Below are 13,513 nucleotides of genomic sequence, written 5' to 3'. Positions count from 1 at the left end.
TTGTTGCGTGCCATCTCTAATGTATGTGATTTTATCTTCGTCGACCTTAGGCGAAATGTACGTTGGCGGCAGTAGAACCGCTCTGCAGTCAGCCTCAAACGCCGGTTCTCTATGTTTACTCAACATCGCTCCTCGAAAAGAACGTCGCTTTCTCTCCAACGATTCCCATTTGTTTCCGAAGCATCGCGGTATGACCTGCATATTGTTCGAGCCTTCAGGTAACGGATCTAGCTTCTGAACTGCTTCAGTGCCTTCCTTTAATCCTAAGTGGTGCGGGTTCCAAACACTTTAACATTACTGAACAATGGGTCGGACTTGTGTCCTATATGCCGTCTCCTTTAAAGATGAACCGCGCTTTCATAAAATTCTCACACACACTAATAACAATGTATTCACACATTATGGGTTGTCTTTCGAAGTCATCCGCATTAAATTCCAGTTTTCTGCATTTAGAGCTAGTCGCCATTCAACACAGCAACTAGAAATTTTGTATTCACGTCAGCATGAGACCGCAAAGGCTCAATAATATTGAGACGTGGTGACCAGGGCGCCGTGACAACTCGTCGTCGTGCTCACTAAGCCAGTCCTAGACGATGCGAACTGCGTCCACAAGGGTCCTGTCGTCCTGAAACAGAGAGGTCATGGGAGAGGAAAAGCGTTGTACCAAGGGATGGATCTGATCAGCCAAAAAGGTCACACAGTCCTTGGCACTATTGCGACTTTCCAGAGTTAGCATGGGGCCCATGGAACGCCGCGATATCATTATCCAAATCATCACCGAACCCCCGCCATCTCTCACTCTTGGGACCTAAACTCGGCCAGAATTTGGAACCATTTTCAAACAAGAGTCAAATGACTTTCTTCTTTCGCTCCGTAGCCAAGATTTTACGTCTTCGGCAACATGTTTTTCTCTTACGGCCATGAGGCATAACGACAAACTAGTCAAAACGGAGAATGAACGATAATAAGAGACGCTAATGGCAAACCCTGTAGTTGGTTGTTGCGGAAGTAAAGCACTGGAGGCTGTCTACTGTATGGTATAGTATACAGCTGACCACATCCGGTGCCTTACCTACGCAACAACCAACTACAGGGTTATCTGACGTTCATTCTCTGCTTTGACTAGCTTGTGATTGTCCGTCGTCCCCCGCTCTATTCGCTCCATTGCTGTACCGCATATTCTTTGTTGACAAAAAATGGTTCGAATGGCTCTGAGCAATATGGGACTTAACATCTGAGGTCATCAGTCCCCTAGAACGTAGAACTGCTTAAACCTAACTAACCTAAGGACATCACACACATCCATGCCCGAGGCAGGATTCGAACCTGCGACCGTAGCAGTTCCAGACTGAAGCGCCTAGAACCGCTCGGCCACACGGGCCGACACTTGTCGACTACTTCATATCTTCGAGATATTGGGTTCTGTGACTAAAAACGCGGTGGACGTCTTCGTGTGCTATGTGATACTACTGACGAGCCGGTCGTGAATAAATCATGAAATAACAACTGTTTACCATCAACTGAAATTGATTTCTGTGTTACCATGCACCACTCATATTATTTTAATATGCGTTCAAAAGTACTAGAAACACAAGACGTATATTAAGATGATGGTGATGAGGTCCCATACACCGAGGAGCGTAGCGGACGCGGCGGGAAACCCGCGGCGATGTACTAGGCAAGCGGAGGTGGTTTGCCGTTGCCTTCCTCCGGCCGTGATGGGGATGAATGATGATGATGATGATGAAGACGCAACAACATTGTCATCTCGAGGCAGAGAAAATCCCAGACCCCGCCGGGAATCGAATCCGGGACCCCGTGCACGAGAAGCGAGAACGTTACCGCAAGACCACGAGCTGCGGACTGTTTTAAGAAGATAGTGTATACTTGTTAATATTTATTTCAGAGGTGTACACTGCGCTAATAAATTACTTTCGTTCACATTTGTTTACTAAAATTTACATCTTCACTTTAATTACCCCGTTGGAGGTTCGAGTCGTCCCTCTGACATGGGTGTGTGCATTGTTCTTAGCGTAAGTTAGTTAAAGTAGTGTGTAAGTGTAGGGACGATGACCTAAGCAGTTTGGTCCCTTAGAAATTCACACACGTCTGAACATTTTTTGAACTTTAATTACTAAGATGCAGTATCTTGCCTTTTATTTTGAAGCGCAGTGAACAACCGGGTACTTCTCCAAATTCTGCGGTCATACTATATAGCAGTTCAGAAAGAAAGTTTTTGCAGGAGAAAAATAATCTGTTCACATCGCAGGACGTTGACGGTGCAGAATTTAGGCGATGAGAGATTCCTGTAGACATGTGCACTGAAGCGTCTTCTGCTCCTCCAGTGAGGATATTGCCAACAGCAGTAAAAGTCGACTAGCCTGAATTTCTTGTCAAAACAGCGTCAAACTCATTCACTACCTTTTCCCCCCATATCATATCTCATGTCAGTCACCTTGCATTTGAGATTCTCAACATCTTCTAACGAGTTTTGCTGGGGCAACCCGACAGATTCTAGTTCTTTAATGTTGCTGTCAAGAACAGAACAGAATATCATGTTGCTATGGATGTACACTGCAGATTTTAGATTTGAGGTCCAGTAAAAGCATTTTGTGACTCTCGTACAAAAACTGAAAATTCTCTCGCAAATGAGTCAGTCACAGGTTTCACGGCTTGAAAATGTTCATTAGAAAAACCGAAAGTTTCAATCCATGCACAGCACTTCGTTAGGACTGGCTGAGGCGGCAACGTTAGGTTCGGCAACCAGTTCTCTGCCCAGCGACACACGATTCAGGGCTTTGATAACCTTTCTTTGCCTATAAAAATATTTCATTTACTTCTACGTAGCCGCTGCGCACTTCTTTGGCGATGCCTTGCGGTGCATGGGCCACACAGGTGAAGGGGGTTAAATGCATAGATAGGACTGTTGCTGCCTCTAGCATATAGGCCGCAGCATCTGAATACATAACAGGAACTTCTTGAATTTCGCGAAGCCACAGCACTTTCAGACTGTAATTCACAAAACGAGCTAGAATTGAATGATTTGTGCCTTCCAGCGTTTTAGGAAATGTGTACTTCTTCGAACTCTGCCAACGAAGACATTTTCAATGAAACGTTCTCGTACGTTTATTGCGTAATGGCTATCCAAATGTGGTGACTACCGGCGCTTGTATATCCGCTACACACTTTTTAGGAAACAAAATGTACACCGATTTTCCTTAAAGTCGATTCAGTACAAAGCTGTTGCTCACAATACATTTGTAGAGATGCCTGACATACAGGAAGTTGGTTTTTGTACCGTAGAGAAGCTCATACTATGGAAAAATTAATTTGTGGAGTTTTGGGCCTTCTGCATCTGCGTCAATAACATTTGCTCCGTAGACGAGTCCATTACTTAGTTCTTTGGGTGCGCAGAACAATCTCTCCCTCAGCAGTGAAAGCGTTGTCCATCGTCACGCAGTATCTCAATTTAGATGATAATTTTGATGCAACGTGAAATCTTAGGAAGTAGTATTATTTGGCAACCATTTCTTGGCGCACCCACTCCTCTAGTCAGGGAAAAAAACATCGCTGACAGTTGGCAGTGTTGTAGCCAGCTTACGGCTGCAGTCTTCTATAGAAACGCGACAACACCGAGACATTGCCATAGAGACGTATACAAATTTGGATCACGTGATTGGCTCAGCAGCCGACTCTGTAGTCCTCAATACATGAACTGTATTCGCAGTTACGATTATAGACAACCACCAGCTGCATAATGGAGGGAACGACAATGAAAATTTCTGCCAGACCAGGACATGGAACCTAGACATCCTGCTTACCGAGAGAGGTGGCCGTACAATTAGGCTATCCGAGCACGCTCCAACGGCAGAGCCAGACTTCCACACGTCGTCAACCAAGTGTCTCCAACCTGCACTCGCACATCCATTATGTATATTCCCTTACGGGGGAGACATTTTAATTGAATGTCGCTTGTCTGGTTTCGACGCATAAATACGATATTGCAGTGTTACTCAGAATTACGTCTCGGTATTCCGTGGAGCATGATCGGATAGCCTAATGGTAAGGTGACTGCTCGCGTTACGCGGGAAACACGGGTTCGAGATTTTCACTGTCGTCATTCCATCACACAGTTGATTTGTCCACATTTCCAACGGCGAGTACATTTCATGTATTTCATAACGGCTATAGCTGCCGTAGTGCCTGTTCCTTCGGACATGAATTCATATCCGAAGGAACATTGCATCGTATTTCTGAACAACGCAGGAGCTGCAATATTGTACGTATAGTTCTGGGTCCGTAGAAGTCGGAAAAATTGGGGGCGATAGTCTTTTGTTTGTCCCACTGCCCATCTCGACAGCACACGAAGCCGTTTAATACACTCAATAATGTCTACTAAAATGCTACACAATATTGCTATTATTTTGTTTGCGTTGCCTTTGAGCACTGAAATTCCTAAATCTTAAAATTAAGCAGGAGCGCGCCCTTCATAATCTCACTCAAAGTGCAGTTAACAATGTCTTGTTGCACTACAGCGTGTGTTTGGACGTAATTTACTTCCTGTCGTCAACTTTCCGATTCTGATATGTTTCTAAGGGAACTACCTAGTTGTGTGTGTGTGTGGGGGGGGGGGGGGGGGGTGAAGATACATGGAGGAGGATAAAAAATCAATAATATGTGAATTATTGTAGCATAAAGTTACAATATATGAAAACATAGTGAAATCTGTAAAATATGTAACAATAAAATGAATTACGTCAACGCTGGAAACAAATATCGTGAACATTGCTCGTTCCACATGCGCGGGGGCGAAGGAGAAGATGTAATTACATAAATTCCGCGCGGCAGTTATCGGCGTCCTTACAGAATCTGAACCAAATCCTTATTAGAATAAATTCTTTCCTCATAAGTAGTCATCTTGGGGGCAATGCCCCGTTACTGATCTGAAAGAATGTGTTCTGTTGACAACACATACAATGGTCGCTTATTGCTATATTAAAACGGATAATAAAAATCACGCATGGGAGCTTGTATGTCTACTTGTGGGTTGACGTCCTTTCCTCACACAAAACAATATAGGTACAACATAAAATCATAAGTAAAACGAGAGTTATTAGGAAAAGGTGCCAAAAGTTATTCCCTGGTACACCGACGTTTAGTAAAAATAGGGAAAGTGCCAGCCACTGTAAGAATAAATAAATGTACACTACGTAAAGCCTTAAAACCTTTTCCATTCTCGTCTCGTTCTTATTTAAAATAGAGACCATATAATGCAGACTTGGACAACCGGTGTCTATTTCTGCTGAAACTTACGGAGAGAGGTGCCGTACTGGATGTATAAAACTATTGCCTGTCGTTTCCCTCCGACTGTGGTTGACATCTTAGGAGGTAAAGCGGCAGCTGTCTCACAGCAGCGAGGAGCTTCCGACTTTATTAGAGCTGTATAGAGGGCACCACCATTAGTCGGATGATGGCGCAGTTTTTGTATCTCTCCGAGGATGTCTCCCGACGTCGGGGACGAAACGTCAGGGTATGGTTCACTACAGGAATTGGACAAAAATATGAAAACATCGCGAAAAATGCTTATTGTGTCTCACTGTTTAGAGGCACAAAACGCGTGGGTGTTTTCAGCTCGTTACTAAATGCAAATAGGTAGAAGGCCGAGTTGATAGGAGCTGAAGCAGTCCAGGTTGCAATAATATGCGGTACGGCACACTGTTAGAAAGAAGGATTATTATTCAAGAAACACATAGTAAAATGAAATTACTAGTTTGTAGGACTGCAGCTGCGGCTATGAACTGACAATCTCGTAACATGGAATACCAGGAACTAACACAACATATTGTCAGGGACTAAGCCTGACGGGCCCTCCTCAGAGAATCGATGCAAACACTACAGAACTGGCTGAGGACCGATTATGAAACTGCGTGTGCTTAGGTTGAAATCTAGCTAAGAAGTGAACGAGGCACACTCCAGTTCCGTCGAGCTGCACAGCCCGCTAGAGTGCGCTGTGCTCGGCAGACGCCGGGCTGTCAACCTTGTGTTGGCGCGGCGTTGTAGTAGTATCTGTGGCAACGATATTACAGTGCTTGCTTGAACTTAAAACGGAGGTACTAGCCAAACCTGCAGGTGGCGCTGTTGTATTTGACTACAAACGGCACCTGTGCAGTGCCCTCTATATTTTTCATGCTCGTATGGTGGGTGCTTACGTAACCAACTTAGCCGAAGTGTTCGGTGTTTAAAGAGGCACCGGATCGAAATTTACACAGCATACACGACAAAGCAAAAAATGTCTTTCGCTAAATCACAACGCGGGCGAAAGTGTGTTCAGTGATGGTGAAAGACGCTCCTTGAAAAGGACGTTAACGAAATATAAGGGGACGACAGCTCGAAAAAGTCACTGCAGAACTGAATGCCGCACTTGCGATCCCTGTCATCGCCAAAATAACACGAAAGAAGCTCCGTAAGTAGAGAATAGTAGGGCGAGCTTGAATTCCAAAACAGCGTATGAGCGATTCAAATCTCCGTGACCGGGAAATGTGGTGCCGAAGCCATAAACCTGGCTTATGGGACAATGAGAGAAACTCGTTTGGTCGGATGAGTTTTCATGCGCACTGTTTCCAACTTTCGGCCGAGTGTACGTTAGGCATATCGCCACCCCAAGTCTACGATGCTGCCAAGAGTGAAACATTGTGCGGTTCGGTGATGTTTTTGGCAGGTATTTCATGGGCTCCATAGTTACTTTTCAAAGCCGCATTCATTACTGCCAAGGATTATGTGACCATTTTGGATTATCAGGTTCATGCCTCGGTCCAATGTTTGTTCCCCAGTCGTGATGTTTTGTTCCAAGACGACAGGACCTGTATTTATCCATTCCGAGAAGGCTGGAACCTGTTTCGACAGCCAACGGTTTTCGTACACTGCATTAAGCATGGTAATGTGTTACGTTTCTGGTGTTGACCGTATTTTTGTCCATCCCCTGTATATCGGCCATTGCCTCTCCGCCCGAAAGTTTTAACAGAGAAAATGGTTCAAATGGCTCTAAGCACTACGGGACTTAACATCTGAGGTCATCAGTCCCCTAGACTTAGAACTACTTAAACCTAACCTAAGGACATCACACACATCCATGCCGGAGGCAGGTTTCGAACCTGCGACCGTAGCAGCAGCGCGGTTCCATACTGAAGCGCCTATAACCGCTCGATCACAGCGGCCGGCTTTTAACAATTGGCCATCTGGTTGTCATGAAAACTTGCCGTCTTATCAGAACATAATATGTAAGCAAGTAAAACTCGGCGCTCCGACAGTGGTACGCTAGAAGCACCGCATACTGGTGGGTCCTCCCGTTATAAGACCTTTTACGTCGGAGGACAGAGCCCTGTACTCAGTCGGACTGGAGCGATGCCCCTCTACATTCAAGCCTTGTTAGCTGAAACAGTAAACCAAATTTTTTTGTTAACTGAAGCGTACGCTTCCGTTGTTTTCTCCATTTTTGTCTGATCAAGTGTGTTGAAAATCAGGGTTTAGTTCCTGGTCTCTCGGCAGCCTATGCCACGTTTTACCTAGACCACGCGACGTCCGGCTCTGTTGGATCAGAGATTCTCGGTCCTGCACACAGAGAGTTGTAGCCTGTTGAGAATGTTCATCGCAGCGATCGCTTGGCGACGCGCCTCCAGCGCAGAGAAGCCCGAAAGGTCGCTGGAGCCGAGAGCGGTCGCTGGAACACTTTACGATCCCAGCAGGCGGGCGGCCAGGCAGGCAGGCGCCGGTTTATCGCCACGCCCGTTGCTCGCTGCCTTAAATAGCGGCAAGAGAGCGCGCCGGCGCGAGTAAAACTTCCCAGCCAACACCTCCACTCGCTGCGTTCCAGCCCAGCGGAATTCACCATTTACCAAAGGGCTGTGGGAGAGGGTCCAATTGGCCATTGTTACTCACAACGGAGCCTTCCCACCCCCCCACCCCCCTCCCCATAGATTTAGTTACAAGTTGGCACAGTGCATAGGACTTGAAAAACTGAACACAGATCAATCGAGAAAACAGGAAGAAGTTGTGTGGAACTATGAAAAAAATAAGCAAAATATACAAACTGAGTAGTCCATGTGAAAGATAACCAACATCAAGGATAGTGTGAGCTCAGGCGCGCCGTAGTCCCGTGGTTAGCGTGAGCAGCTGTGGAACGAGAGGTCCTTGGTTCAAATCTCCCCTCGAATGAAAAGTTTACTTTCTTTATTTTCGCAAAGTTATGATCTGTCCGTTCGTTCATTGACGTCTCTGTTCACTGTAATAAGATTAGTGTCTGTGTTTCGCGACTGCACCCCAAAACCGTGCGATTAGTAGACGAAAGGACGTGTCTCTCCAATGGGAACCGAAAACATTTGATCCCAGGGTCATAGGTCAACCGATTCCTCCACAGGAAAACACGTCTGGTATATTTTATACGACACTGGTGACGGCATTTGCGCCACATGACAGGAATATGTTGTGTAGCGTCCCCATACTATGTCGCAGTTACCTGGCATCGGACGGACGGACAGATAATAATTGTCTAAAGATAAAAAATTAAACTTTTCAGTCAAGGGAAGCCTTGAACCAAGGACCTCTCGTTCCGCAGCTGCTCACGCTAACCACGGGGCCACGGCGCTCCTGAGCTCACACTATCCTTGATGTTGTCTATCTTGCTCATGGACTACACAGTTTGTATGTTTTGCTTATTTTTTTCATAGTTCCACACAACTTCTTCCTGTTTTTTCGATTGATGTGTGTTCAGTTTTTCAAGGCCTATCCACTGTGCCAATTTATAACTAAATCTGAGGGGGGTGCGATGGGCAGATTCCCTTCTCAGAAGTGTTCGAGGAAGAACACTATCTACGAGGGTTGAACGGAAAGTAATCCCTTCACCTTCGTTAATTGGGTTTGGATGGGAATATTTTCATAAATCAAACGCAGAAATAACTCTTAGAATGTGATCTTTAATTACCAATATTCACTTTTCCACATAGTCACCAGTCAACTGGATACATTTCTGTCAACGATGAACAAGTGCTGACCGATGGTGGCCGAGCGGTTCTAGGCGCTTCACTCTGGAACCGCGTGACCGGTACGGTCGCAGGTTCGAATCCTGCCTCGGGCATGGATATGTGTGATGTCCTTAGGTTAGTTAGGTTTAGGTAATTCTAAGTTCTAGGTGACTGATGACCACAGATGTTAAGTCTCTTATTGCTCAGAGACATTTGAACCATTTTTGATGAACAATTTTTCTGAAGCCGTCAAAGTCGATACTCTCTTTCCGCAACCACGACAGTCTCACAGTTCTCTCAACGTCTTTATCAGAAGCATAATGATGTCCCAGCAGGCCGTCTTTTCAGTATCGGGAACAGATGGAAGTCAAACGGTGCTAAATCTGGACCGTATGGAGGATGCCGTACGGTGGTGAGATTCAGTCTCTAAAGTTCTGCTGTGGTGGCACGTGAAGTGTATGGTTTGGCATTGTCATGCTGCAGGAAAACATTTCTCTTTTGCTTTCGGACCCTTGTTAGCATCGTTTCAGAGTTCGCAGCCTCAACATGGATAACACCATCTGCGTCCCAAAACACTGTGGCCATGATTTTTCCAGCCCAGGGCTGCGTCTTTAATTTCCTTTTCTGGGGCGAGTCTTTGTGTCGATATTCCATAGACTACGTTTCGTCTCCGGCCGTAACAGGGCACCCACGTTTTCTCTTGGCACAATTGAATGGAGAAAGGCGTCACCTTCATTCTCGTAAAGCGAGAAGAGTCCCTGGCAAATTTCAATGCGCTTTCATTTCAGGAGTACGATGCATCGTGCACAGATCTTCTAACAGCCAAGCAAAGCAATAATGTGACCCACACGTTCTTGTGAAATGCCGATTGTGCTTCCAATTCTCTCTGAGTCATACGACAATCGTCCTGAATCAATCTGTCTACATTTTGCCTGTGAGACTCGGTGGTTGCTGTCACAGGACGTCCAACTCTTTGATTGTCAGTCAGGTCAGATGTTCCCGCCTCAACATCTTTTAAACTTACTCCCCCAACGACGCACAGTACTCGCCTCAACACAATCACCATAAACTGCTTTCATTCTCTGATGAATTTCCTTTGGGGTGACACCACCTGCGGTCAAGAATTCAATGACTGTACGTTGCTTAAATCATACTGACCGGCCGTCTGCGCAGGGTTCCATACTTTACACAATCTGGTGGTCGAGCAGGCCAAGCTACTCTTGTAGTGCAACCCGATTTGCATCATCATAGCGGCGCTACTGGTGCCTCTCTTATGCGACTGGCGTGAGATTTGAATAGACATAATGTTTCAGATGTAGAGATACGCGGCAGTATATTTGAGAGTTATCGGTGCTGAGAGAGTTGGTATTAAAAGTTGCAGAGAGCAAGTGACTTGATTTCCGTAGTGCGCTTGAGAGAGTGAATACAGCACGCTCACTCACGATTGAGCCTATGTGATCATACCTTCTCAGATCCCAACAGCTGTTACACCCAGCTATAGGTGTGAGTTTACTGATTCCGAAGGCGACTCATAATTGCTTTGTGAAGCACACGGTACATATAAAGTAAGTTTTCAATCTGTGTACAACTTTGAAATGGAATTTCCTGGCAGATTAAAACTGTGTGCCGGATCGAGACTCGAACTCGGCACATTTTCCTTTCGCAGGTAAGTGCTCTACCGTCTGAGCTACCCAAGCACGACTCACGACCCATCCTCAGCTTCAATTCTGTCACTACCTCGTCTCCTACTTTGAAATGTTATCAACGTCTGAGTGAATGTTGTGGAGCTCTCTTTTTTCGTTCTTCACTGTAGGTAACTGAATCATAACTCTGAAGCCTTTAATTAATATTTTCTGCCGGGTCACTAATATGCAGCAGGGTTATCGCACACTTCCGCGGGACGCACCTGTAGTTATTCCTATTTCTATCGTTGGTTGGATTGACAGAGTAATGGAAAAGCTTTGGTATGGAGAGGAGTGTCATAACACTATTCGCGAAGGACTTTGTTTGTTTTGCAATGCGTGTACCTGAACGAAAACTGCTGCTGCACTTAAATTCTAAGACCATTTACAGTGCCCCCGTGGTCTCGATAGATAGTTGACCAGTTAATATTGGTATGTCGTAGTTTATGGAGTTCTGCAGTCCTTCACAGGACAAGCCCGATAGTGCAGTGTCGTGGAAGGCCATCCTTAGAAGGTACGTCGTGTAGGAGAACCGCAACTCTCCTTTGATACGATACGACACAATATTGCAGTGCCTGTGTTATTCCGAGTTATGATGCAATGTTCCTACGAACACGCATGCATACATTTTCATGGCGGCTGTAGTCACCGCAGTGCTTGTTCCTTTGAACGTGCTTGCATGTCCGATGGAACATCAGCATCGTAATTCGGAATAACACAGGCACTGCAATATCGTATGTACTCGCCGACATCGGACGAGCGACTTCCATGTAAAATGTCTCCCCTGTACGGGAATATAAATAATGGATGTACGAGTGCAGGTTGCAGACACTTGGTTGACGACATACGGAAGTTCGGGTATGGCCGAAGGTTGTGCTCATACAGGTATATGATAAGGCAACCGCTCGCGATAAGCGTGAAATCCGGGTTCGAGTCCCGGCTCGGCACAAATTTTCATTCTCATTCCATTATGTAGCTGATGATCATCCATATTCGCAACTGCGAATACGTTTCATGTACTGATCGTTGAGGTGGACAAGATCCAATGTACAGGATGAAGCAGTACTCTGCCGATTAAACTTCGGAAGCTGTTCAGGGGCATTCTCTAGGTGTGGTGGAGGTGGTGCACTCAGGCGCAACAACACTGAGACATTCGTTTCAAATCATGATGATAAAACGGCTGCTCCTCGCTAACAGTTGTCCGGCAAGTGGAGGAGAGGTGGTTACATACATTTGTTGACCACTGGGTTGCTCGTCGTTGCCCTCTCGCTGTTCCTTGTGAAAGGATGGCGAGCGACACTGTTGAGCGAGATCTGTTCATCGAATAGAGACGTTAAGCTCTCAGACGTTCACGATGCAATTCGAGGAATAAAGACAGGCATTACAGTTTAAAGAATGAAAGCTTGGATTGTAGAAGGAAATCATCTCCCGAAGCCGCACGGTCTAGGGCGCCTTACCACGGTTCGCGCGGCTCCACCCGTCGGAAATTCGAGTCCTCCTTCGTGTGTGTGTGTGTGTGTGTGTGTGTGTGTGTGTGTGTGTGTGTGTGTGTGTGTGTGTTGTCCTTAGCGTAAGTTAGTTTAAGTAGTATGTAAGCCAAGGCACCGATTACCTCAGCAGTTTGGTCTCATAGGAAATTACCACAAATTTCCAATGTCATCTGCCGATCAAGGTGAACGTGAGGCTGGACGTGGCCAGTGGGGATCTACCCAGAACACGAGTTAAATGTTCTAGCCACTGAGCGCTTCCCTCGGTGCAATTAAACAAACGTAGGCTCTATGCTCTGCATAGGGTTTCAGCTCCTCTTCTTCCGCCGGCCGGAGTGGCCTTCTAGGCGCTACAGTCTGAAACCGCGCGACCGGTACGGTCGCAGGTTCGAATCCTGCCTCGGGCATGGATGTGTGTGATGTCCTTAGGTTAGTTAGGTTTAAGTAGCTCTAATTTCTAGGGGGCTGATGACCTCAGAAGTTAAGTCCCATAGTGCTCAGAGCCACTTGCACCTCTTCTTCCTTCTGTTTCCATAATCATTCGTGTGACTAGCTGTACACAAAACTCTACACTGTACAATAACCAGTCAGACATATGAAAATAATCAACTAGGCCGAGAAATCGACAGGAACCTTTGCCCTCTCCACCCGCGTCGTACAACTTCTCTCCTCTGTGTGGGGAGAGATGCAGTGGCGACTTTTCCGGCTTGGCACCTATGCGAAACACCTTTTTGAAACAGTTGACCAGGTATCTGTGCGCAAGCGTCTTGCTCGTCTTCGTTGACGTTTTTTCATATATTTAGCAGTTTTGAAGCCATGCTATAACGTAACTCTGTTTAAGTATCCAGCTGTTCTCGAAAGTCATTTACAGGCTGCGAGACGTAGAGGATTTAACAGAGAAACCAGGCAACAATAACAGGTCAAAGACCGCTTCATTGCCACGAATGGTGAAAGAAAAACAAGTGAGAACCTAGGCGAAATCAATGCGGACTTGGTTTCTAGATGGTGTTAGTCAATTCCTTGTTGAATTACTGCAAGTCTCCACAGTTTGCCAGCATTACTGCCTCCAAGAGTTAAAACGATTGTGGGAAACACTGAGAGAAAAATTGTCTGCGTTGCGACGACTTTAAATTTGCTTCCTCTACCACAACAGCGCTTCTAATCGTGCAATCCTCTTTTTATTTTATTATTTTTTTTTTTTTTTTTTTTGCCCAAAAATAAAACTCTATGGATTTTGCTGCCACTCTCCTCCACTGTTTCGCAGAGTGAAACAGAACCTGAAATTTAACTGTTTCGGGACTTCGAAATCATTATTGGAGACCCATTG

The 13,513-nt window shown here is 45.7% G+C and overlaps 1 protein-coding gene across 1 annotated transcript in view; it reads left to right on the top strand.

The window, feature by feature from the left end:
- The window catches only part of LOC126272440 (frizzled-7), a 110,752-nt gene that overhangs the window by 51,595 nt on the left and 45,644 nt on the right, over positions 1-13,513 (top strand). The gene's annotated exons all lie outside the window — the stretch shown is intronic.

Source organism: Schistocerca gregaria, chromosome 5 (genome assembly GCF_023897955.1).
Source record: "Schistocerca gregaria isolate iqSchGreg1 chromosome 5, iqSchGreg1.2, whole genome shotgun sequence".
Classification (NCBI taxonomy): Eukaryota; Metazoa; Arthropoda; class Insecta; order Orthoptera; family Acrididae; genus Schistocerca; species Schistocerca gregaria.
Note: the sequence above shows the minus strand (reverse complement) of the source record. Positions and strands in the feature narration are given on the sequence as shown.